Below are 5,683 nucleotides of genomic sequence, written 5' to 3' on the forward strand. Positions count from 1 at the left end.
CGGATCCTGCCATTAAGTATGTACAGGCCTGAGGCTCGGCAGAGCTGCACTAACTACCGCTTTTATTTACAGTTTGGTCAGGATTGTTTCTTGGTGGGAGTTTTTAATGTTTTTTAATTTTTTGAGACTCAGGGGGGGTTTTGCCAAAGATATCTGTCTGTCTGTATATCTGTATATCTATATATCTGTCTGTCTATTTATCTTTCTATATCTGTCTGCCTGTATATCTATATATCTGTCTGTCTATTTATCTTTCTGTGTCTGTCTGTCTGTCTGTCTATATATCTGTCTGTCTGTCTATTTATCTATCTATCTATTTATCTATCTGTCTAATACTTCAGACATGGTGAAATTTGGAATATATTTGGAGGACAAAAATGTAGACTTTGTTATAAATTGTTTACTTTTTATATGAAAATATGTTATAAATGCAGTATTTTGAAAGCAGCACCCCAGTTTATTGTCTTTAAAAGGTTTTAAAAACTATGAGAAGTTATAAGGCTAGGAAATTATTTTTAATCAGTGAGATATTTTTAATCAGCATGATTTTGTTTAACCGCATACAGTGTACGTGTGTATTTAATTTAAATTTGAATCTATTTCTTGCTTTTTGTTTCTCTGTTGTAGTATGCATCATTAAGCATATCTCAGTCTGTAAGGACTTATAGTTTTATTTTGTTCTGTTAATGTTGAAACGCAAAAAAAAAAAAAAAACTTTAATGAAGAAAATGCCCAATGCCGGATTTCAGCAGTCTTTGTGTCTGAAACAAAATCATTTTACATACAATTGAACATGAAAACTATTTATTTTTTAAAATTTTTTTTGGCTAAACTTTGATTTTGATTGATGCTTTGAGTATTGAGTGACAGCAGATCGTTGTGTTTTCAGATGTGGGCTTTGACAGATACAAGCTCATCGTGCAGGTGGTCATTGGAGAGCAGCGTGGAGAGGGAGTCAAGTAAGCCGTTGCTTCTTAGGAAAATGAATGAATTGTGAAATCAGGATGGTTTCAAACGAATCTTTAGCAAACCTGAGCAGTCGTACTGTGTTTTTTGTGCAGTAGACCCATGACCCACAGACATTATCACGTGCAAAAGATGCATCCTCAGATGTTTAGCTGTGACCTTTGGGTTGTTTGTCACGTATCTGAGGTTTCTACTGATCTTCTAGGCCACCTACATTGAGTAAGATACAGTCTGACTCAATGTGGTCTCATGATGTGAAACCAATATTGCAGGGCATCTGAAACCCAGAGTTGTTTGTATTTGCAGATCTGACTTGTCAAGATCTTGAGCCAAAAAAAACCAAAAAAAAAACCCTGCAGTGAAACAAAATTGTGTTTGTTATATATGACACACCTTTAGACGCATATATTTATTTTATTTTATTTTTAAATTTTATTTATCACATGACATTAAAAAATTAAATACGATATTTAAATATAATTTATTTTAATTTATTCTACTTAATTATTTCATTACTTGCATATTGGGATTATAATTATTTTATAAAATAAAGTAATTATTTACATATGATTAATTATATAAGTTTGTGTTTCATAATAATTATATATATATATATATATTTTTTAAGATACAGTTTGCATGTTTGTGGCATAAGGAAACTTTTTTCACAGGATGGCTGCACGCTGCTTGTGGGATGCAGATACAGACAGCTTTGCTCAAGATATATTTATGAATGTAAGTGAGGAATCATTTTTACATTAAAGTGATTTTGAAATGTGATGTTCATCTCTTTATTATTTTCATGTTCTTTTTATGATAGGACAGCTTGTTCTGTGTGGCTGCTGCGTTTGGTGTGTATTATTACTGAAGACACACAGGAGATGTGCTGAGGACCATACATTTGTAGTTGATTTTACAGTATTTTTTTTTTTTGTGATATTTATTCTTATTTTTTTTTTATATCAATTGCATCCATGTTTGTTTGTCTGAATACCTCGCTGTATGGTTTTTTTCCTACATTACTGTCTTTGTCCATTTTTTTTTGTTCATCTTAACAATGCTGAAAATGTTAGATTTTTAAATAAATATTTATATAAAATACATACATTTTTTTTTGTCATTATCATTCTGTATTGGTCAAGCTTTTATATTATAATATTTTCGCTTTTCACACATATTAATTTGATATGATTGACTGTGATATTTTGTTATATTAATAAGAATTCTAAAAATTACAGTTATATTATTTAATATTAATTATATTATTATCATCTAACGAATTATTATAATAGCTTTAACATGCACTTGCATGGATATAAATGCAGCATTAATGAAAATATTGACATTATATTTATTAAATGTGTAAGGGGCCCCCTACTGATTGTCTTTGGGACTTACAAGAGCCAGTTTATCCACTTTCACCCTGGAATCTAAGGATATGGTGAATATTGTGGAATGGATTTTAGAAATTACCTTTGACCCTGCAAGGATTATTATTGTGTTTTGTTGTTATGCACATCAGGAAAATCAGCTGTTGCATTTTCAGGAAATTTTCAGTGGGAATTTCTTCTTTTCCTCAGCGTAATCTAAAAATTGGGATGTCATTTCTCCATTTCAGTCACCGTTGATGAGATATAATTGTGTGATGAGAGACTGGTGTCCTTTTCCCTGCCCATCGGTCATTGGCCATTTGTTTTGCAGCTGTCTGTGTTGCTGAATAGCAGTCAGTGTGATCGCTGTACTGACAGTGATGGACTAGCATAGAAAGCCCACAGGTGTGAAAATGACTACAGATGCAAACAGATCATACTGTCACAAACAAATTGGGCTGTGTTATTAATTGTCAAAGCCAGTAAAAAAACAAAACTAGAAGTAAAATAAGAAAAAAGAAGCAGAAAATAAAATAAAATAAAATAAAATAATAAAATAAAGTATAACATAATAAATAAAATAAAACAATTATATTTTAATAATAAAGTGTCTGATGTGTTGACACAAATTTTACTTCTGAAGGCTAAACCTATTAAAGGGATACTCCACCCCAAAATGAAAATGTTGTCATTAATCACTTACCCCCATGGCCGGAATTACCATTGGGCTTGAGTGGGCTGCAGCCCATGGGCCCCGCCTTGTAGGGGCCCCGCCTTTGCCCGTTTACATTTGTTTGATTTGTTCGTTATATGCCAGTCAGAATTCAGAAATTATTAGCCGCATTTCCACTGCGCACGCAAGATCTGAACGGGCCAGCCGGGGCTACAGCTTACAACTACGACCTTCGAGGCCACAATCAAACAGCATAAACTGGTATTTATGATTATTTCACATAGAAGAAGGACACACGTATTGAATCGCGTCTGCACCTATTGGTTTGTTATCACATGGCTACTTAAACAGCTCCATGAAGCAATTAGCCCCAAAGAGCGCGCATAGAAAGATAATGATAAATTCTCAAATGTTCAGACCTCATTTCTTTACATTGGATGATTCTATGTTACTACATTAATGTTCCACTAAATTATGCGATCATCTAATGAGTTTTGAACGCAATCTCGCGTCTTACTGCCGTTACACATAGTGGGGAAGAAATGTCATACAGAGGATGATTCTATGTTACTACATTAATGTTCCACTAAATTATGCGATCATCTGATGAGTTTTGAACGCAATCTCGCGTCTTACTGCCGTTACACATAGTGGGGAAGAAATGTCATCAAAATGATTTTAAATAAAAAATAGCAATTTAATGAGTTTCTGTTTTTATAACATAGCTATGCCTGTGATATAGGACTTAGCCTATCACACAAACAAGAGTCCTTTTTTAATATCTGCACGATCGCAAATGTACAATAAACAACAACTTACAGAGTACCGTTCAGACACAAAATTACGTTTTGCTCCGTCAGAAAGAAAATATAACAAACGGCAGAACCGCTGCGTCTCCAAACAACAGTGTTTTGTTCCTCAGCGTTACACGGACCAGCAAATGATTCAATCAGGCTATAAGTATAATGAGTTTCTGTTTTTATAACATAGCTATGCCTGTGATATAGGACTTAGCCTATCACACAAACAAGAGTCCTTTTTTAATATCTGCACGATCGCAAATGTACAATAAACAACAACTTACAGAGTACCGTTCAGACACAAAATTACGTTTTGCTCCGTCAGAAAGAAAATATAACAAACGGCAGAACCGCTGCGTCTCCGAACAACAGTGTTTTGTTCCTCAGTGTTACACGGACCAGCAAATGATTCAATCAGGCTATAAGTACAGTCGTTTGCAAAGTTAAATGAATCCGCTTTTTAAATGAATCCGTTGATTCAACTCACTCATCAGGGCTCCAGAATCACTCTTCCCACTGGTCACTCTTTTGCGACTAACTTTCTCAGTTGGTCGCACAAGCACATGATTTGGGCGCAATATTTTTATTTTATTTATTTATTTTTTGCTACAACATGGGATTAATCAGTGCATGCTGATGAACTTTTATCATAGTTTATAGTTACATGGAAACGAAAGTGGTTAACATTCAACCCGTTCTTTACCATAAGTAGTATTATTTGTGATTTGAATTTTGTGAATGGGAGTTTCTCTTTTGCTGTGTTAAACTGCGGGCTTCGGATGCTTTCACTTTCGAATTCGCGATCTTTTTGTCACTGTTTTGGTTCCATACATCTACACAACTTTCATTTTTTAAGACTAAAACAAAAGATGGATTAATTATTATTCTTAATTAATTAATAAAAGAGAGCCTCCATATTAACGTGAGGTAAACAGCAAAGATACAAGCTTTTCAAAATGAAAAAATAAGATTAGGCATGGCATACACCACATGCTGTATTATATACTGACTAATAGATTACAGAACGTTTAGCAAACACTGAGGAATCAAATAAAAAAAAAAATTAATAAAAGAGAGCCTCCATATTAACGTGAGGTAAACAGCAAAGATACAAGCTTTTCAAAATGAAAACAAAAATAAAAGTAAATCTAAACTTGCTGTTGGTGACAGTGCTTGCATATTTTTTTCCCCCCACAAGAATACCAACATGTTCACCTTCTCTGGTTTAAGAAGCAGTCTTTTACTTCACTTTAGCATGAAAACCATCCATCGTTTCCTCAATATTCGCATCATTTTTGCTGCGCGCACCTTTGCGCTTGTGCTGACGCGGCAAGTATAAACCATGCTCTACACTCGAAGCACTGCGCAGCTCAAAAGAGTAGCGCGGTTTCGTTATGCTTTCAGCTTCGTTTGCCATTTGATGTTTCTCATATGCAACAGAAATGGCAGCGCTTATGAGTTAAACAACGCGGTGGTCGCGCCAGTGCGACCGCTCACACAATAACTTTTATAATACTAATAAGCCAAAATCTCTGTTTTTTTGTTTTGCTCAAAGTTATTTCAGGGTTTTGATATCTCAGCTGAGAAAACACATCCTGTTTATTATATTATAATGAATATTTAATGTTACATTTAAACTTTGACTATAGCATAGACATGTTGCATATTAATTGTACTATTTATGAACCTCAAAGCACATGTTTGTGTATTTTGTGTTATTCCATAATGATATTCTATTTGAGGGCATTTGTAGTGTAGGAATAGGGCCCAAACATAACCTCAAGCCCAGGGGCCCCCGCCCCCCTAAGTCCTGCCCTGGGTAGCAGTATTGGTATCAATACATGATTAATAATATACTACTTAGTAAAAAGATG

General features: G+C 34.2%; 1 pseudogene; it reads left to right on the forward strand.

Annotated features, from left to right (window-relative positions):
* The window catches only part of LOC107679053 (tctex1 domain-containing protein 2-like), a 3,028-nt pseudogene extending 1,099 nt beyond the window's left edge, over positions 1–1,929 (forward strand).
* The last annotated feature ends 3,754 nt before the right edge of the window (positions 1,930–5,683 follow it).

Source organism: Sinocyclocheilus anshuiensis, unplaced genomic scaffold, assembly GCF_001515605.1.
Source record: "Sinocyclocheilus anshuiensis isolate Anshui unplaced genomic scaffold, SAMN03320099.WGS_v1.1 scaffold2020, whole genome shotgun sequence".
Taxonomy (NCBI): Eukaryota; Metazoa; Chordata; class Actinopteri; order Cypriniformes; family Cyprinidae; genus Sinocyclocheilus; species Sinocyclocheilus anshuiensis.